Genomic DNA, 22,218 nt, shown 5'->3' with positions numbered 1-22,218 from the left:
AGACAAAACCTCTTTGGAGAGGTGAACTGACTGCCCTGTTCACCCCCACGTTGGAAATAACTGCACTCATTTCCTACCTGCTCCTGGCAGTGTGGGATGGTGGGATAGCATCACACTTCCCACACTAAGCTTCCCACCATGTCACTTGTTCTACCCTAACCTCAGTCCCAAAACAAAAGGGAAACTCCCTTCTGAACTTTCTTCATTTCAGATGTCCTTTCTGCTTCATCTCCAACCCACCCCCCACTCAGGAGAAAGATCCCCCTCTTACACCCTACCATCTTGCCGCATTCTAATGTTGTCATCAGCCTTCAGCTTGTTGTCATCTTTGTACCACTGGGTCTGAACCTCATCGTGTGAAATCTCAGACAAAAGATGCACTCCCATATTCATTCACTTCCACATCTTCCACTGCTTTAACAATCTTGATATCTCCAGCTGTGAAAAACTAGAGATATATTTGTCAGGGTATTTCCAGAACTGAGTGCAGCATCTTTTCCTTACACATATTTGCATAGAAAATAAGTAGGATTTTGTTTTATTCTAAACCATCATCCATTCACGAGTCATTTCTCTCTTCAACACAGTCAATGCATTATTGCCCTTGAACCTAAAGACAGACTTACTAGCTACAAAGGAGCTCCCTGCAAACAGTTTTATGGAAACCAGAATCTCATTTATTCTAAAACCTTTGCAGCAAAATTAAGGGTAGAAAAACAATAGAATGGAATGAATCTTTAAGGTCATTTAGCCAGGCTGAGCATCATCCATCTGGTTTCACAGCATCACTGCCTGTTCTCTCATGTCAATGAAACCACCCATTCCCCCACATCCACATCCCACCAAAGCTGCTTAGTGTTCCCAAAGCGAATGCTCACCAGTTGTTTCCAACTTGAAGGACATCTTCTGGCCAGCAGCCTCGCAGATGTATTCTCCAGCATCTTTCTTCTCCAGCTGCTTCACAACCAGACGCCGTGTTTTGCCCACAGATTCCATTCTGAACTTTCTGGAGGAAGCAAGCAGTCTTCCATCCTTGTACCATTTTACTCCAGTTGGATCCTGTGCTACTTCACAGCTGAGGGAGGCACTTGCTGCCAAGGCAGCACTCACCTCTTTCTGCACCTGCTCCTGGTTTATAAACACAGGTTTTGGCTCTGAGGGAAGGAAAGAAAAAGTATTCACTGAGGGACTGAAATGAGACCATCTTGCAGGTTTGTATGGACAGGTTGGAACAGGTTTAGGTTACCACTTGTGCCCAAACTAATAGCCTTCACTAGAGAATATCAGCTCTTCTGTTGAAACAAAGTGTCAAATCTAGGCAAGAAAGAACCTAGGAACTGAAGGAACCAAGAGGGTCCTTGAACACCAGTCCCATGGTTGCAAGTCACTATGCAAACATATTGAACCCAAAAGAACATCTGTCCTGCAGGCAACCAAAACCTGAGTTCCTTTTACTTAAGACCCACTGTGAAACATCAAAACACATAAACATGCGATAGTCAAACCACTGGCTGCCTTTTCATGACCCAGAACAGTACTCCTGGCTTCCTGAACAGACTCCTCATGGCCTCTACCATTGCCACAACTGTGACTGTCAAAGGCACAAAGGAAATATGCTCACCAAAGCAGTCCTTTGTTCTTTGTGTGTGATTTGCAGATATCTATCTTACTTTGAGCTCTGGGAATAGTCAGCTCTACCAGGTCTCTTACTGTGAGTAGCAGACTCACCTATCCAGATGCAGCCTCCAACATAAAGGCATAGTAAAAAGGCAGTGTACTACTAGGAGAAGTTCCTGCTTCTCCTGCCATGAAAGGCTGCACGTAGAACATGCACTCCAGCCTCACTGCACATACTTATCTTAGTCAAATGTTTAGGTGAACAGGAATTACAGTTTGGGATCTCAGGCACAGGAGAGATTTGAATAATATCTTGAATATTGCTTCCATTGTACATATATATCAGTAATTATTATTCTACAGACAGACTGAAACAGGTCTTTGTGCCATGCTAAAACCAAATACTTTCTACAAACCGAGGCAATCAAGTCTAGGGAAAAAATCTCAGCACGGACTACTGCAACTGGATCACTGTATAATAGAAACTAGATTTTACTTTACTGTTCTCTGCTGTATTTCAGACAACACCTGTCTTACCTGTGACATGAATCTTGAAGGTGAGTTTCTGGCAGCTGTACTCCCCTGCATCTTTCTTCTCCACCTGGCTCACCACCAGCCGACGCTGTTTGCCCTCTGACTCAGCCTTGAACTTCTTGCTCCAGGTGATCAGTTTCCCCTCCTTGTACCACTTCACCTCCGTCTTCTCCTGGGCCACCTCGCAGCTCAGCGTGGCATTTTCTGTTGGTGCAGCCTTCACCTCCTTCTGCACCTTCTCCTTGTTGATGAAAGCATCTTCTGCTTCTGCAGATTGGGAGAGCATTTAGGATGCACAGCTACATTCACACTGTCCTGTGTGTTCAATACCAAATGCAAAATGCTGCTTGTAACAACTTCATGTATGTTTGTAATTTTGGAATGGTCTCATTCATACCAAACTTGATCCAGATTAATTACGTTCTGCCTATTAATTACCAATGACCCAACACTTCATCGTCCATTACTATGCTATATATATTCTTCATATCTTTAAATATCCTTCACATTCCTATCATTAAATATTCTTCATATGTTCAATAGTTTGAAAAAAATTAATGTTTCTTAGCAAATATTTTCCTTATTTAAACCCATAGCTGTTTCTAAAACAGCTCCTTGCAATCTTCCCCCATAAGTAGATTGGAATCTACTAATGCAGCAGAGAAGGATGCATTACATGCATCTCTTGAGATCAATTTTAACTTAATTTCTCTGCAGTTCCTGGAGCTTTGCTTAAATTGTCCCTAAAAAACTATTTTTAGAGGGGTCAATATGATTTCATTCATCAAAAATTGGAAGCCAAAGCAAACACCAAATATAAGCATGTTGTGCTCAGTGATATACAGGTGTCAGGAATTACACTCTAGAAAAGCAGTGCTGATTTACATATTTCTTATTCAAAAATGAAATGCCATTTACTGAGAACAATGTACTCATGCAGTACTGATATGACTCCTGATTAGGTGTTCATTTCTGTCCTTGTCAACAGGAGTACTTCTTTCAATGAATACCTTCAAACCAATCTCTCTTCTTTACCAAATCCTCAATATTGTAAATAAGCTTTAGATACTGAAACTCAGAGGCCACAGCTAATTCCCAGTCGTAAAGAATATGACATCATGAAACAGGTTAACCGTAATTAACTTCAGCCACCTGAGAGTTAGGGTTGATCTTGGTTCCCATAGGGAAACATTCAAGCTTCAGTTTCCCAATGAGACTGAGGGATTTGAAGCTGTGCTGTACTGAGTAATGACCTTCAGTGGAAGGCAGTGGGTGACTCACCTCACCCTACAGCAGATGGTGGCAGCTCACTCCTCAGACTATACTGACTACAACTGACCATAATCCAGTTGCCCACAGTCAGGCATCTTGGGCAATTCCACATGCTCTGTGCATCCAAGATGTCTTCATGAGGCTGGGAAATCTATACGGCACTCTCAAGAGAGACTTCCCTTTCTAACACAGCAGCTGGACGCCAGCAGGGATCTGCAGAGAACTTCAGGTATAACTGGAAACCAAGTGAGACTCATGGGCCATTCTGTGATGAGAAACATCTCCCTCACCTGTGACATGAATCTTGAAGGTGAGTTTCTGGCCAGCAGCCTCGCAGCTGTACTCCCCTGCATCTTTCTTCTCCACCTGGCTCACCACCAGCCGACGCTGTTTGCCCTCTTACTCCACCTTGAACTTCTTGCTCCAGGTGATCAGTTTCCCCTCCTTGTACCACTTCACCTCCGTCTTCTCCTGGGCCACCTCGCAGCTCAGCGTGGCATTTTCTGTTGGTGCAGCCTTCACCTCCTTCTGCACCTTCTGCTTGTTGATAAAGGCATCCTCTGCTTCTGGAACTGGAAAACACTGATTAAAATATACATTAGATATGAACAGCTTGTGACTGGAAGACATTAAAAGTTGCTTTATGTTGTATTGGGCCATTTCCCAGAGCAACACTGCTTCACAGTGTTTATCACACATTATAAGGCATCCTCAGCATAGTCCATATGGTCATCCCATCCCTCTGGGTAGTCTTTACTATCAGCTGGAACTCCTAATTTTCAGATTTCTTTGAATGAAGACAATGACAGATCTTCATCTGTGTGTCTTTTTGATATTGCTCCACTCTACACTGGAGATCAGCCAAATACAGCTCAATTATGAAGTGAAGAAAAGCTTTCTGAGTGCAATGGTAAGAGGATCAATTAAGGCTCAGAAAGCCATTGCACTTTGGGAGAAGCTAGTAAGAGGAGGATTTCTGTAGTGAAAGAGCCAACCACTCCAAGAGTACTCATAATCCCTCCTGACTTTCACACCACATCATTTTGCAGTGAGGGCTGGACTTGCACATCATGCTACAGTGAGAAATACATGAGAAATACAGCAACGGTAGCTAGGCAAGCACTCTCCCCGTATGGCAGAGGAGGAGGTATTACATTACCCTGTGCAGCCAGAGGTCTGAAAGAGAACAGAAAACCTTTGGTTTCTGAGTCAAACAGCTAATAATAGCCCTCAGCTAGCAAAATCCAAGTGTAAAAGCACTACATTTCTGGGTTTTCTCCCTACGCCTCTGCAATAAGACGTGGGCTGGCTTTGGCTGCTGAGGATTAACTTGGTAGATTCCAGCTGTTGCCATAGTCTTTCTGTCATTGTTCATATTTCATTTTCTCTGACAGATACCTCCCAAATCTACCCTGTCTGTAATCCACTATTTGCTGAAACTGCCAATTTCCTGAGCCAAAAGCATGAGCTACACAACTCACGGAACAGATCCAAAGGCCCCAGAATCACATCCACATGGTGTGGGAACAGTAAGAGCTGATGGTTTAGAGTCTACACCACACGCAGCAGCAAAACTGTCTACTACAGGAGCAGAGATATATTGCACACCAGGGACTGAAGGAGCAGAATGCCCCAAGATGGAGAGAGCAAAGACTGCAACCTTTACAAGGGAACAGAACGCAAGCTATGCCCTTCAAGGACACCAGGTCTGTGTGAGCAGAAAGGCAGTAGACTCCCAGTACAGTTGCTCCTCCACATAGCTGACCAAATGCCAAACCTTGACCAGGATTAAGCTCCAATGTGTTCACTGCCATAAGAAAGAAGAGGAGAAAACAGATTCCCTGTCCTGATCAGCTCAGAATACAAGACAAGAACTGTAAAGTTAACAGAGAACAAGCTGACTTACGAGCAAAAACCAGCAGAGTGCAGCTTCAAATAAAACAGAAGACAAACCCTCGTCATCAGCCAGCTCACTAATGGTCACTCAGAATGCAGCTGATGTGCTCAAGGCTATGTGGAGTCTAAGTTAAAATTTATCGGATCTTGTGCAAAATATACTGACACCAAAACAATCTCTACTGCAGCTGGAGTGAGAGATCTGCCTCTGTGCTAAACTCTCAGACTAATGAGAAACGTACAATTAGAAAGGTATCAATGGATTCATGACTGGTCATTACATTTACAGAACATGGAACGAATGGTCGTCAACGTGGGATTCAACAAGCCAAAGGCAAGTGCAATGCCTCTGACTAAAAGTTCTTAGGACACCGACAACCAAACCTTCTCAGTGCAGCCACAGTAGAGATCTGTAACTACTACTGTTGAAATATCAACTGGTAGAGCAGTGTTGCACATTGTACAAATTACAGTTGGACATCCATGGACAGCTGATGATAAAAGTAGTCCTAGGGAAGAGCTGGATGAAACACTGTTAAAAACAAATAATCATTTTAGCTGCATGTTTGTAAGCATTTCTTTTCATCCTCCCCAAAACAGTTTCATGGCAGAATAAAGAGGACACGTTCACACAGACGTTTCCACAGCCAGACTATGGAATAATCAAAGAATATCAACCAAAATGTGTTTCCTACCAGTTACATGAATCTTGAAGGTGAGTTTCTGGCCAGCAGCCTCGCAGCTGTACTCCCCTGCATCTTTCTTCTCCACCTGGCTCACCACCAGCCGACGCTGTTTGCCCTCTGACTCCACCTTGAACTTCTTGCTCCAGGTGATCAGTTTCCCCTCCTTGTACCACTTCACTTCGATCTTCTCCTGGGCCACCTCGCAGCTCAGCGTGGCATTTTGAGTCAGTACAGCCTTCACCTCCTTTTGTACCTTGTCCTTGTTTGTAAACACGTCTTCTTTCTCTGCAGGTACATCACAACAGTCACACCGTTTTGCTGTAGTCTGCTGCAGAGCTAACTCCAGCTCCCCGTTTTCACTAAACTTGCCCTTCACAGGGAACATTGTGATGCCTCATTAAGACAGGAAAATACTTTCCCCTCTATTTTGCTTTGGGAAATGATAGGCATATCACTTCATATCATATCATATCACATCATATCATATCAGAAAGCTAAACATTTCGCAGTCTGATAGCAGATTTGGACATGAGATTTAGAACACCTGCATGCACTGCTGAACCTCCTCCCTTATCTTTTTTTCTTCTCATGTCTCTCTACATTTCCAGTAAATCGGAAGGGAACGGCCCTCTAGAACAGGTTGCCCAAGGAGACTGTGGATGCTCCATCCCTGCAGGCATTCAAGGCCAGGCTGGATGTGGTTCTGGGCAGCCTGGGCTGCTGCTTGGCAACCCTGCACATAGGAAGAAGGGGGTTGGAACTGGATGAGCACTGTGGGCCTTTGCAACCCAGGCCATTTATGAGTCTGATTAGTGGCATTTTCCACCTAATTGTGTCATTCAAATTTTGTAACCAGATCTCTTCAAACACCTCCCCTTTTCTCACTCCTTGCATGCCTGGTGTGCTCTTGCACTGTAACCCTGCAGACACCAGCTGACTACAAGAGCTGCACAAGTTACCCTCCTTGCCTATTGTTTGTTGCAGTAATTCATTCCTGGATGGAAAAGCACATGTAGAATAGTGTTGCTATGACACTAGATGACAAAGAAAGCCCTATAGCCAAAATGTTTTGCACCAGAGAGGCTGTCAGTTGATCCTCCCAATGCAAGACACACCAAATGAAGCGTTCCTTTATCTCTGGGATTCCAAGCATTTTCTCACCTCTGACTTTCACTTGGAATGTTGCTTTGTCATCTTTTGTTTCACAGCTGTAGCTCCCTTGGTCTTTCAGGGTCACATTTTTGATCATGAGCTTGAGGTGCGTCCCCTGGGAGATGATGGTTGTCCTCTGGTCCTGCTTCACCTCTGTTTGATCTTTCTTCCATACGACAGCTCCGCTTGCAGCTGACACCTCACACACCAGCTCCAGGTCTTCAGAAGGACTGACTGATATTTCTGGAGTCATTTTGGGCTTGTTGACAACATTAATGGCTTCATCTGAAGAAAAAAAGAGAAAGTGGTTTACATCCTGACTCAGGCTTATTCAGCACAGCATTAAGATACAGTTAGAACTGATTCTAATGTCTCTGCTCATTACATTTGGGTAATCGAGTTTCACCTCTGGAGGTACTCACATACAAACGTGTGCTTGATTCTCCTGTGTAAGGAAAGAGGAAGTTCTATGCAGACAGTTCTTATTTCTTTTAATCAATTCTGTATTCTGCATATGTTCTTCTGAAGCTAAAATGAAGGCAGCTAAGTAACGTGTTTGCAATACATGAACAAACCAATTCAACACCTTGTCTCTAAGCTAACAAGCAGCATTTGATGAGCACATCAGTATTTCAAGCCCTTCATTCCATCCAGACAGAACCTGCCTGAGGAGCAAGCTGATGGCTGTCAGCTACAGGCAGACCTAGCTTAGTACTGCATTTCTTACAGCAACAACTGTTGCTTTCAGTCACTGAATATACCAAGGCCAATTGCTATGCCAGGCACATTTATGACATCAGTGAACAAATAATGCATTAAAAATTGTAATAGACAGGAGCCATCTATTCTTTTAAAACTAGGTGTCCAAAGAAGAACAGTCCCTCTAGAGTCAAGCTGTTAAGAACTAATAGCATCAATCAGTATCACATAGATAGATTACAGCGAAAGGCTTTCAGTAGAGCTTCAGTTCATAAATGAAAACTGGGTTATGGAAAATAGGCTCAAGATATACACCAAAAAACAGATCTTAACACCAGGTTCTGTGAATGCAGCCAGCTGAATTTCACAGATATTGAATTTCAATGACAATTTCTTGTGTTATTTTACCCTCCAGCTCCACCCTGAACAGGAACATGTCAGTGACAAGCATTACTCCTCCAGGCTTGACCTGACAGTGCTTTACTTGCACTATGAGCTAATGGCTGTGCTTACAGCACCTCAGGGAGACACCTCAGAGATCACAATGTCCTTCGGGTACAGCAGGAGACACTCAACTCTCCAAATGTGGAGTTTAATTTGTCCAAAGAGGAGACAGGATTCCCATGCTAATAACTTAGGACCATTTCAGTCATAGGTTTAAAGATGATGTAAGCGCTGAGGCAATACATGAACTAGAAGAATGAAGCCCAGATGTCAGGGCTCAAGTCGTGTCTCCAGCCCCAGCTGGAGCTAACGCTGTCCTGAATTCATCACAACACAGTTACATGATTTGCTCATACTGTGGATTTGCATAGGGACAACAGTAAGGTCAGAATTACTTCAATAGAGATATGCAACCTTTGTCCTAAATACTGGAAACCCACAGGGTTGGACAAATCAAATGAATTAAGTCTGAAGTGCTTTACATGGATTGTGATCCTATGTTTGCCTCACAAACTTACCTGAGACTTTCCAATCAAAAATCAGAGTGTCATCTCCAATTTTGCAGATGTTCCCTCGTCTTCTTTCGTTACAGCTGAAGCCACAAGCTTATGCAGTTTCCCTTTATCTTCCATTGTGAATTTCTTACTGGTCGTGATTTCTTTGCCATTTTTGTACCACTTCACCATGACATTGGCTTCAGAGGTCTCAGAAACAAATTCAGCTTGCTTTCCAGCAACGGCCCTGATTACTCCTCCAGTTGTCTCTTTGATTACGAAGTTTGCCAGTGCTGAAACAAAATATGGACACATAAAATATGTATGATGGTAAAGAACTGCAGGGACATTGGTGACCATGAGGCATTCATTTATCATAAGATCAAACGTGCACGTTTAATCCTAGTTCTAATTGCTAGATTCTAATTCAGATGCTGGCATATTGGCAGCTTTTATAAACCACGTACCAGATTACCTTATCTCCACAAGTTGAAGGACGTACACTGTACAGGGGACAGAGCCAAAGGAAGAAGCCCAAGGCTTCAAGAAAATGTCTAAAATAGGAAAACTGAGGAAAGAATTGGAACAAGCAAACTAGAAGGAAATCAATGGAGGGGGTTCTATTACTGCACTGTAACCCCCTGGCAAAGAAATCAAGCCTAAAAGATGGAGATATCGCATAGGACTGAAAAGAAAAACAGAATTCCTTTATGGAAATTAATTGGAGTGCACAAGTTAGATGATGAAACTGGCCCCTATTAACACACAGTGGAATAATTGACTTCAAAGATTCAAAATCTCACCACTGTCTTAGCCAAAAGTTTAAGCCTAAGTCCACGGTCCTATTTTACTGAGGGTAATTGAGCTTGTTTTCCAACTTCTTGTTAACATATCATTTCAAAACAGTGCACACAACTGAGTTGGGTCTGTTGAGTCAGCGCAGTCAGAGCTGCTAAAATAAAGTCTGGATTATGCATGCATTTGTTCTGCAGTTCCAAGAACACGCATGTATAATACAAATTCAACAACGTTCTACAGAATGCCTGTATTTAGGAGCTCGAGAGCCAGCTGATGGACACTGGGATGACTGAGATCCTGTCAATACATTGAACTCCATCCTATCATACAGTCAAATTTCATTCATTTTTTCAGGAACTGTCTCTTATCATTGTAGTCCCGTCACCACTGCTGGATGTGAGCCCAACCACACAAAAGCAGCTGCTGGTTTTCACTGCAGATACTGCAGTAAGGAGAAACAGCCTCCGGACTGGACCAGCTGAGCGTGGCCCTACCAGGATTTGCTCCAAAGGTCTTATTACCAGTAGTGCTTCCTGATGAAATACAAGGGGGTCCTCCTTTGATTCCAACCCCAACCCACCCCACCATGCCCCCTGATAACATCCATCAGGGCCACATCTCCACTGTTCCTGAACACCTCCAGGGATCCCACCACCTCCCTGGGCAGCCTGTGCCAGTTAATTCTGTGGGCAGACCTGCCAGTATGAAATATTATGCTAACATGACAAAGAGAGAGAAGAAAAGCAAAATTAAGACTAGCTGACAAGCCTTGGCAGGAAGTTCTGCTCTCCATCAATTCAGTCCCTGTGACTCTTCACAGGTGTTTTCTACATTTTGGATCACTGCTACAAAAAGAGCTGTTGACATCATCTCTCGTGGCCACCCTGAGAGAAGAGCAGGAAGGCTGGGATGCTCTTTTTCCTATCTTTCCCTTCATTTCCTCTATATCTTAGGGACGAATCACAGGACAGAACACAGAAATCAAATGGCTCTACAAAGCAGATTGGCCAGTTCAAGTCAAAACAGCCACTGAAAACACCCCAGATGCTGTCTGACAACAGCTGGACTGTTGGGGAGTCAGGTGAATGCAGTCTGCTGGCCCTGGGCAGGAAGAGGACAGCCCAGACTGTCACATACCTTTCAGTGAAAGCTGATAGAGCATTTTATCCCCCTCACAGATGCACTGACAACTTCCAGCATCATCCATTGAGTCGTTGTGAATTTTCAGGGTGTGTTTCTTCCCCACAATGTGCAGTTCATATTTTTCACCGGCCTTGAGCTCCTTCCCATCCTTCATCCACTCCACAGTAGCACCTGTGTCTGAAAGCTCAGCCTGCAGTTTGGCTTCCTCACGCAGCCGAGCGCAGATCTTTTCTACATCTTTGCTCTTATTGGTAAATCTCACTGCAGCACCTGTCAGGAGCAAAGGCCTCGTTATTTCAATTGATATCAGGCTAAGGTGGTCAATGTTTGCCCCAAGATCTCTGAAAAAGTATCACCTTCTGTTCCTGCACTCATCATTGGGTCAGTGCTGAGCAATTCAAGATATTTAATTTGGTCTTCTTGCTGAATTTACTAAGTAAAAATCAACCAAACATCTCCTTCTACTGATTAATAATGCTCTAAACATGCTTCTGCAGAGGTTTCCACCCAATGACAAACAGCTCCTCCCATCATGAATGTTTATTTGTTCTACTTTGTCATGCAAAGCTGATTGATAGAGATATTATTGGAATGATTGCTCCCCTACTTCTAAACTATTCCAGTGCAATCAGAAAGGCTGTCTGAACCTGGAGCTGAAAGTACTGCTCTATGGTGATGCAGTGGTAAACATGGTGACTGAATGCACTGGCCAGTAGCTGTGAATTGCAGACATTCATCAGCTGGCATGAAGCAATCTGGTTCAGATACCAAGCAGCTGGGTAGATTGGCTTACCCTACACTCAGTGCTATCATGTTTAGGTCATTACCAGGACTCACGTCAGTCCATGGGATGCAATTTCAGGTATTTGGTACAGTCAGTGAATGCCTGCAGCCCCAGTTCTAATCATCAGATCACAGCAACTATGCCTTGACTGGAAGAGGAAAGGAGAAGGATCAAAGCAAATACCTCTCACTCTCATCTTGGTGCTGACATCAACATTTTTGGCAACAAATTTCACTTCTGCTCCATCATCGTTCTTGGGAACGTTCTTCATGATTAGGCTGTGAGTAGTTTGGGTTCTCTTGATGATGCAGGTCTCGCTTTCCTGTAAGACTTTACCACTGAGGTACCAAGTGCCGCAACACGTTGTTGTAAGGTCAATAGTAAACATGGCATCCCCTCCAGGTACAGCTTCACCAGTTGTTAGGGGGGATTTCACAGCCAGGACTGGTTCTGAGGAACAACAACATGGATGTCTTAATGCTCTTTAGATGCAAGTCTGGTATCTCATTTAGAGATGGAAGATTAAATCATAGGGACATTTCTACTTCTCCCTTTGCATGAGTGCTGGAAGAAGCACTTCTGTGCTTAAGATCTGTTACAGAAAGTTCTGCCTCTTGCACATGTGAGATATCAAAAGATAAGGATATTCATGTCTCTGTCACAGAAACATAACTCGTATCACTTTAGTGGTAGCTGGAGGTTGATAGGAGATGGGAGAACTAGGAATAAAGGAAAGCCTTTGGTGTGTTAATGCACTGCTATTCTTAAAGTCAAAGGAAACATCTTTAGGGAACCAACACAGCTGCTCAGCACACACTGACCCATTTCCATTGGGGTTTTTGTGCTTACCAAGGTGCACGCTCCCTGGGAATTCCAGATACAGGCTCTGTCCATGCGCATTGACTGCAGACACTTGGAACTGATCATCAGCCTCTGCAGACAGATTTACAGCCCCTGCACAGCTCTATATAACAGTCTTATAGAACTACCTCTAGTAGAAGCAATCTCCACACAGAGATCCTTTCCCAGCACACTCTGACACGGGGGGGGGCAAAATGGGGAGGGGGCCACATACACACACAGCGCCGGGGGGGGCCCGTAACTGACCCCCACCCATCCTTTAAAGGGGTGGGGGGTCCGTTTTAATGGGGGGGGGGTGGGCGAGACCACCTTCACCCCCCCCCCATTCCCCCCCCATCCTTTAAAAGGGGGGTGTCCATTTTGGTGGGGGGGGGGCAGTGACAATCCCCCCCTCACCCCATCGTTTAAAGGAGGGGGCGTCCGAGACCACCCCCCCACACCCCATCTTTTGGGGGGGGGGGGTCAGGGGCTCATGGGGGGCAGCACAACGTGCACAACATTTGGGGGGGGGGGCTTTAAAAGGGGGGGGTTACAAAAAGCATAGCTCTCAAATATAGATGGGATTGGGGGGGGCTCAATCGATGGGGGGGGGCCCTTCATGCAGGGGGGGCACAGCGTAAGGCAGCGGCTTTGAGGGGGGGGTTGGGGCTGTTTGGCCTTTGGGGGGGTTATTGTGTGCCCCACCCCCACCACCCCCACACACAATGGGGTGTTAATGTGGGGGGGGGCTTAGATTAGTTGCGTTCCCTATAGCGCTGCCCCCCCCCGTCAATAACCCCCCCGCTTTATCCTTACGGCTGAGCCCCCCCCCCACAGCGCCCCATTCATCTTGATGGGGGGGGGGGGGGGTTTGTCACACGACCCCGGCGCGGCTTACGGCACATCGTCGACCCCACCCCCACCCCTCATAACCCCACCCGGGGGTGAGGGGGTGATGTGGTGAGTGGGGGGGGGGGTTCTGGAGTTGGGGGGTGGGGGTGAGCAAAGCGCAATATAGGGGGGGAGGGGGTCCTATAACTGGAGGGCAGCTGCTGCACAAAGAGCCCGCGGGGGTCGGAAAGCAGCACTTTGGCTGGGGGGGGTCCACGGGGTCCGGGGGTAATGCTGCCGCCACCCCCCCTCCAACACCCTCCACTGCCGACCCCCCCCCGCGTTGCCCCCCTGCCCCAACGTCAGCTCCGATTGGCTGAGCCACAGTGCGCGGGAGCGGCTGTTGTGTGCCGGTCGGTGGAGGGGCAGCTCTTCATGGAGCTGCCCTGCAGCCAGCAACAGCCTGAATGAGATCCTGGAGTCCCAGACGCTGGAGGATGAGCTGGGAAAGAGCAGAGGCTCCCCACAGAAGGGCAAATCACGTCTGATAACGTGAGTGTGGAGCACAGCCAGCCCCTTCCTCACATGTGTGGGGCTTCCATGTTCCTCTGTGCCCATTGCAGTGTGCCACCCCAATCCTGCTGCCCAGCCAGGAGTGGATGGGATGAGCAGGTTGGGATGCACGGAGCAGTGCTCAGACATTGCTGGGACATTTGTGCACTGCTGTTGAGCTTCCCTTTGTGCAGCAGGGGAGAGGATGGAGGTTTACAGGTGGATGGTTGTTATTTCGATGGCATTGCACAGGTGGTAGAACCTTGTCCATTCCCAAACTTATTCCAGGGCATGCGGGAATTTGTGCAGTTGTAGTTCCTGAACTGTGCTATTTAAAACCATCCTGTAAATGGGGATGTTTTGTAATGCCTGCTGGGGCTGCAGGCAGCATTGCCTTCCTCCTTAGGGGGCTGGTTTAATCACAAACCTCCCTATTTCCTCTCACAGTCGTCCTACAAACCATGTCTGGGCATTGCTGTCTCGGCCTGGATCTCAGCTCCTGAGACTGTCAGATGTGAAGCAGCAGCAGCTGGGACAGGGCTGGCTCTGTGTGCCCTCTGTGGGTCTGTGGGCACAGAGTGGGGCAGAGGGATGACTGTGAGAGGGAGGAATTGCCCAGCCACTAGAAAGAGGAAATCAGCTGAAAAGGGGAGATTTTAGAAGCACTGAGGCTGTGGCTGCTTTGACAGTAAGAAGAAACCAAGCTGTCACTGTGCAGATGGGAACTCCAGTAGGAGAGCTGTGGTGGCTTTACAGATGGCAGACAGCAGCTGGAGTGTAGAGCCAAGGGTAGGGGGGGGATCTTCCTCTTAGCAATGCCATGCAAAGAATGATGCAGACTCCTGCAGGGTCGGCTTTGCTGTGTGACCCTGGGTGGAAGCAGCTGGAAGGTCTCAGCCCTTCTGCGTTATCCCAGGAGCTGGGGCAGTGCTCGGTCTCATCCCACCTCTGCTAATAGCAAATGCAGAATCCCTTATCTGAGTGCCCTTTTCTCTCATGGAGAGTCACCAACCCTGGGAAGTTCACAAAAAGTTTGGGTGTTGTGTTGAGGGATGTGATTTAACTGGGAAGTATTGGTGATGGTTGGACTGGATGATCATAAGATCATCCAGATCATAAGATCATAAGATCATCCAGGTCTTTTCCAACCTTGATAATTCTATGGAGTTGTAGCAGATTGTGGGGGTGTAGGTGTGGTATATATATGTACACAGATGGGAATATCCGTATGGAAAAGATAGATCCATGTGTGTTCTGGGCTGCACTGAAAAAGGGGTGGCCAGCAGGAGAGGGAGGTGATTGTCCCCTCCTGCTCAGCTCTTGTGAGGCCCTATTTGCAGCACTGTGTCCAGGCCTGGGAAGGATGTGGAGCTGTTGGGGGGGGTCCAGAGGAGGGCCACTGTGATGATCAGAGGGCTGGAGCAGCTCTCCTATGAGGAAAGGTGGAGGGATCTGGGCTTGTTTAGCCTGGAGAATGGAAGGCTGTGGGGAGACCTCATTGTGGCCTTTGAGTACTTGATTGGAGCGTATAAACCGGAGGGGGAATGGCTGTTTATGAGGGTGGACAGTGATAGAACAAGGGGGAATGGTTTTAAACTGAGACAGGGGAGGTTTAGGTTGGATCTTAGGAAGATGTTTTTCGCTCAGAGAAAATCAAGAAAATAAAACTACAAGAAAAAGGGAAATCATTTCTTCCTGAAAATAGGAAGAATAATGGACCTGACATGAAATTTGAGTGAAGCTCCTGATTTTATGAAGCTATTCCCATTGTTTTCTTGGTGCTGTGTTTCCCAAATGAGTGGTTTCTGGCTCTGCTGCAGCACCAGTCTGCATGTGAACATCAACTCTATTCTCCCTCTGGGAAGATTAGGACTTCCCTTCTCCTACCAGCACCACTGAATTACAGTTACTCAGTGGTTAAACTCAGGTTTATTAAGATGAGATGAGTTCTCCTAAATGCACTGTTCTCCATATGATTATATTTGGAGTCTTAAATTATAACTGGGTGACTTAAACCAGACACCAAACTTTCTGATGGCCAAAATTAAATGAAATCAATCCTTTACTGTGTCAGTAGTCTGTAACTAGAGCCCATCAGGTAATTCCCAGCCTCCTGCCTGTATTAGTGGCTGCACACAGTGAAAAAGTCTGATGGGATTTTAACCTCTAAAATGTTCCAAAGCAACCAGAGGGTGAATATATTCACTATGCAAATACCTGCAGGAATAAGCTTGTCATGTATGTCCTCAGGTAGCACAGTAGTTAATGGTGGGACTCAGTAGGTCATGCTGAAAGTTGAGTCTGCTGATCTTGAAGGTCTTTTCCAGCCTACATGACCTTCTGCTAATATTTCTGTATTTCTTTCTGTTCAGCTCCCAGAAAACCTCCCACCCAGCCCCCAGCTGACCCCGTGGTGAAAAATAAAACAGAAACCTCAGTGACGCTGGCATGGTCCCCTCCGAAGATGCACCGCCCCATTCCAATTGATGGCTACATTGTGGAACGCAAGAAACTAACTGGCTTCACCTGGGTGAGGTGCCACGAGTCTCATGTCCCTGTCCCAGAGTTCACGGTGAGCAATCTGTCTGAAGAGGCTGATGATCAGTTCCGAGTGTCTGCAGTCAATGCACATGGATAGAGCCTGTATCTGGAATTCCCAGGGAGCGTGCACCTTGGTAAGCACAAAAACCCCAATGGAAATGGGTCAGTGTGTGCTGAGCAGCTGTGTTGGTTCCGTAAAGATGTTTCCTTTGACTTTAAGGATAGTAGTGCATTAACACACCAAAGGCTTTCCTTTATTCCTAGTTCTCCTATCTCATATCAACCTCCAGCTACCACTAAAGTGATACAAGTTATGTTTCTGTGACAGAGACATGAATATCCTTATCTTTTGATATCTCACATGTGCAAGAGGCAGAACTTTCTGTAACAGATCTGAAGCATAGAAGTGCTTCTTCTAGCACTCATGCAAAGGGAGAAGTAGAAATGTCCCTATGATTTAATCTTCCATCTCTAAATGAGATACCAGACTTGCATCTAAAGAGCATTAAGACATACATGTTCTTCCTCAGACCCAGTCCTGGCTGTGAAATCCCCCTAACAACTGGTGAAGCTGTACCTGGAGGGGATGCCATGTTTACTATTGACCTTACAACAACGTGTTGCGGCACTTGGTACCTCAGTGGTAAAGTCTTACAGGAAAGCGAGACCTGCATCATCAAGAGAACCCAAACTACTCACAGCCTAATGATAAAGAACGGCACCAAGAACGATGATGGAGCAGAAGTGAAATTTGTTGCCAAAAATGTTGATGTCAGCAGCAAGATGAGAGTGAGAGGTATTTGCTTTGATCCTTCTCCTTTCCTCTTACAGTCAAGGCATAGTTGCTGTGATCTGATGATTAGAAGTGGGGCTGCAGGCATTCACTGACTGTACCAAATACCTGAAATTGCATCCCATGGACTGACGTGAGTCCTGGTAATGACCTAAACATGATAGCACTGAGTGTAGGGTAAGCCAATCTACCCAGCTGCTTGGTATCTGAACCAGATTGCTTCATGCCAGCTGATGAATGTCTGCAGTTCACAGCTATTGGCCAGTGCATTCAGTCAGCAGGTTTACCACTGCATCACCATAGAGCAGTACTTTCAGCTTCAGGTTCAGACAGCCTTTCTGATTGCACTGGAATAGTTTAGAAGTAGGGGAGCAATCATTCCAATAATATCTCTATCAATCAGCTTTGCATGACAAAGTAGAATAAATAAACATTCATGATGGGAGGAGCTGTTTGTCATTGGGTGGAAACCTCTGCAGAAGCATGTTTAGAGCATTATTAATCAGTAGAAGGAGATGTTTGGTTGATTTTTACTTAGTAAATCCTGCAAGAAGACCAAATTAAATATCTTGAATTGCTCAGCACTGACCCAATGATGAGTGCAGGAACAGAAGGTGATACTTTTTCAGAGATCTTGGGGCAAACATTGACCACCTTAGCCTGATATCAATTGAAATAACGAGGCCTTTGCTCCTGACAGGTGCTGCAGTGAGATTTACCAATAAGAGCAAAGATGTAGAAAAGATCTGCGCTCGGCTGCGTGAGGAAGCCAAACTGCAGGCTGAGCTTTCAGACACAGGTGCTACTGTGGAGTGGATGAAGGATGGGAAGGAGCTCAAGGCCGGTGAAAAATATGAACTGCACATTGTGGGGAAGAAACACACCCTGAAAATTCACAACGACTCAATGGATGATGCTGGAAGTTGTCAGTGCATCTGTGAGGGGGATAAAATGCTCTATCAGCTTTCACTGAAAGGTATGTGACAGTCTGGGCTGTCCTCTTCCTGCCCAGGGCCAGCAGACTGCATTCACCTGACTCCCCAACAGTCCAGCTGTTGTCAGACAGCATCTGGGGTGTTTTCAGTGGCTGTTTTGACTTGAACTGGCCAATCTGCTTTGTAGAGCCATTTGATTTCTGTGTTCTGTCCTGTGATTCGTCCCTAAGATATAGAGGAAATGAAGGGAAAGATAGGAAAAAGAGCATCCCAGCCTTCCTGCTCTTCTCTCAGGGTGGCCACGAGAGATGATGTCAACAGCTCTTTTTGTAGCAGTGATCCAAAATGTAGAAAACACCTGTGAAGAGTCACAGGGACTGAATTGATGGAGAGCAGAACTTCCTGCCAAGGCTTGTCAGCTAGTCTTAATTTTGCTTTTCTTCTCTCTCTTTGTCATGTTAGCATAATATTTCATACTGGCAGGTCTGCCCACAGAATTAACTGGCACAGGCTGCCCAGGGAGGTGGTGGGATCCCTGGAGGTGTTCAGGAACAGTGGAGATGTGGCCCTGATGGATGTTATCAGGGGGCATGGTGGGGTGGGTTGGGGTTGGAATCAAAGGAGGACCCCCTTGTATTTCATCAGGAAGCACTACTGGTAATAAGACCTTTGGAGCAAATCCTGGTAGGGCCACGCTCAGCTGGTCCAGTCCGGAGGCTGTTTCTCCTTACTGCAGTATCTGCAGTGAAAACCAGCAGCTGCTTTTGTGTGGTTGGGCTCACATCCAGCAGTGGTGACGGGACTACAATGATAAGAGACAGTTCCTGAAAAAATGAATGAAATTTGACTGTATGATAGGATGGAGTTCAATGTATTGACAGGATCTCAGTCATCCCAGTGTCCATCAGCTGGCTCTCGAGCTCCTAAATACAGGCATTCTGTAGAACGTTGTTGAATTTGTATTATACATGCGTGTTCTTGGAACTGCAGAACAAATGCATGCATAATCCAGACTTTATTTTAGCAGCTCTGACTGCGCTGACTCAACAGACCCAACTCAGTTGTGTGCACTGTTTTGAAATGATATGTTAACAAGAAGTTGGAAAACAAGCTCAATTACCCTCAGTAAAATAGGACCGTGGACTTAGGCTTAAACTTTTGGCTAAGACAGTGGTGAGATTTTGAATCTTTGAAGTCAATTATTCCACTGTGTGTTAATAGGGGCCAGTTTCATCATCTAACTTGTGCACTCCAATTAATTTCCATAAAGGAATTCTGTTTTTCTTTTCAGTCCTATGCGATATCTCCATCTTTTAGGCTTGATTTCTTTGCCAGGGGGTTACAGTGCAGTAATAGAACCCCCTCCATTGATTTCCTTCTAGTTTGCTTGTTCCAATTCTTTCCTCAGTTTTCCTATTTTAGACATTTTCTTGAAGCCTTGGGCTTCTTCCTTTGGCTCTGTCCCCTGTACAGTGTATGTCCTTCAATTTGTGGAGATAAGGTAATCTGGTACGTGGTTTATAAAAGCTGCCAATATGCCAGCATCTGAATTAGAATCTAGCAATTAGAACTAGGATTAAACGTGCACGTTTGATCTTATGATAAATGAATGCCTCATGGTCACCAATGTCCCTGCAGTTCTTTACCATCATACATATTTTATGTGTCCATATTTTGTTTCAGCACTGGCAAACTTCGTAATCAAAGAGACAACTGGAGGAGTAATCAGGGCCGTTGCTGGAAAGCAAGCTGAATTTGTTTCTGAGACCTCTGAAGCCAATGTCATGGTGAAGTGGTACAAAAATGGCAAAGAAATCACGACCAGTAAGAAATTCACAATGGAAGATAAAGGGAAACTGCATAAGCTTGTGGCTTCAGCTGTAACGAAAGAAGACGAGGGAACATCTGCAAAATTGGAGATGACACTCTGATTTTTGATTGGAAAGTCTCAGGTAAGTTTGTGAGGCAAACATAGGATCACAATCCATGTAAAGCACTTCAGACTTAATTCATTTGATTTGTCCAACCCTGTGGGTTTCCAGTATTTAGGACAAAGGTTGCATATCTCTATTGAAGTAATTCTGACCTTACTGTTGTCCCTATGCAAATCCACAGTATGAGCAAATCATGTAACTGTGTTGTGATGAATTCAGGACAGCGTTAGCTCCAGCTGGGGCTGGAGACACGACTTGAGCCCTGACATCTGGGCTTCATTCTTCTAGTTCATGTATTGCCTCAGCGCTTACATCATCTTTAAACCTATGACTGAAATGGTCCTAAGTTATTAGCATGGGAATCCTGTCTCCTCTTTGGACAAATTAAACTCCACATTTGGAGAGTTGAGTGTCTCCTGCTGTACCCGAAGGACATTGTGATCTCTGAGGTGTCTCCCTGAGGTGCTGTAAGCACAGCCATTAGCTCATAGTGCAAGTAAAGCACTGTCAGGTCAAGCCTGGAGGAGTAATGCTTGTCACTGACATGTTCCTGTTCAGGGTGGAGCTGGAGGGTAAAATAACACAAGAAATTGTCATTGAAATTCAATATCTGTGAAATTCAGCTGGCTGCATTCACAGAACCTGGTGTTAAGATCTGTTTTTTGGTGTATATCTTGAGCCTATTTTCCATAACCCAGTTTTCATTTATGAACTGAAGCTCTACTGAAAGCCTTTCGCTGTAATCTATCTATGTGATACTGATTGATGCTATTAGTTCTTAACAGCTTGACTCTAGAGGGACTGTTCTTCTTTGGACACCTAGTTTTAAAAGAATAGATGGCTCCTGTCTATTACAATTTTTAATGCATTATTTGTTCACTGATGTCATAAATGTGCCTGGCATAGCAATTGGCCTTGGTATATTCAGTGACTGAAAGCAACAGTTGTTGCTGTAAGAAATGCAGTACTAAGCTAGGTCTGCCTGTAGCTGACAGCCATCAGCTTGCTCCTCAGGCAGGTTCTGTCTGGATGGAATGAAGGGCTTGAAATACTGATGTGCTCATCAAATGCTGCTTGTTAGCTTAGAGACAAGGTGTTGAATTGGTTTGTTCATGTATTGCAAACACGTTACTTAGCTGCCTTCATTTTAGCTTCAGAAGAACATATGCAGAATACAGAATTGATTAAAAGAAATAAGAACTGTCTGCATAGAACTTCCTCTTTCCTTACACAGGAGAATCAAGCACACGTTTGTATGTGAGTACCTCCAGAGGTGAAACTCGATTACCCAAATGTAATGAGCAGAGACATTAGAATCAGTTCTAACTGTATCTTAATGCTGTGCTGAATAAGCCTGAGTCAGGATGTAAACCACTTTCTCTTTTTTTCTTCAGATGAAGCCATTAATGTTGTCAACAAGCCCAAAATGACTCCAGAAATATCAGTCAGTCCTTCTGAAGACCTGGAGCTGGTGTGTGAGGTGTCAGCTGCAAGCGGAGCTGTCGTATGGAAGAAAGATCAAACAGAGGTGAAGCAGGACCAGAGGACAACCATCATCTCCCAGGGGACGCACCTCAAGCTCATGATCAAAAATGTGACCCTGAAAGACCAAGGGAGCTACAGCTGTGAAACAAAAGATGACAAAGCAACATTCCAAGTGAAAGTCAGAGGTGAGAAAATGCTTGAAATCCCGGAGATAAAGGAACGCTTCATTTTGTGTGTCTTGCATTGGGAGGATCAACTGACAGCCTCTCTGGTGCAAAACATTTTGGCTATAGGGCTTTCTTTGTCATCTAGTGTCATAGCAACACTATTCTACATGTGCTTTTCCATCCAGGAATGAATTACTGCAACAAACAATAGGCAAGGAGGGTAACTTGTGCAGCTCTTGTAGTCAGCTGGTGTCTGCAGGGTTACAGTGCAAGAGCACACCAGGCATGCAAGGAGTGAGAAAAGGGGAGGTGTTTGAAGAGATCTGGTTACAAAATTTGAATGACACAATTAGGTGGAAAATGCCACTAATCAGACTCATAAATGGCCTGGGTTGCAAAGGCCCACAGTGCTCATCCAGTTCCAACCCCCTTCTTCCTATGTGCAGGGTTGCCAAGCAGCAGCCCAGGCTGCCCAGAACCACATCCAGCCTGGCCTTGAATGCCTGCAGGGATGGAGCATCCACAGTCTCCTTGGGCAACCTGTTCTAGAGGGCCGTTCCCTTCCGATTTACTGGAAATGTAGAGAGACATGAGAAGAAAAAAAGATAAGGGAGGAGGTTC

This window comes from Coturnix japonica, chromosome 30, assembly GCF_054131305.1.
Source record: "Coturnix japonica strain WE chromosome 30, WE-NBRP24, whole genome shotgun sequence".
NCBI classification, from domain to species: domain Eukaryota; kingdom Metazoa; phylum Chordata; class Aves; order Galliformes; family Phasianidae; genus Coturnix; species Coturnix japonica.
The sequence above is the reverse complement of the archived record's forward strand: the minus strand, read 5'-3'. Positions refer to the sequence as shown.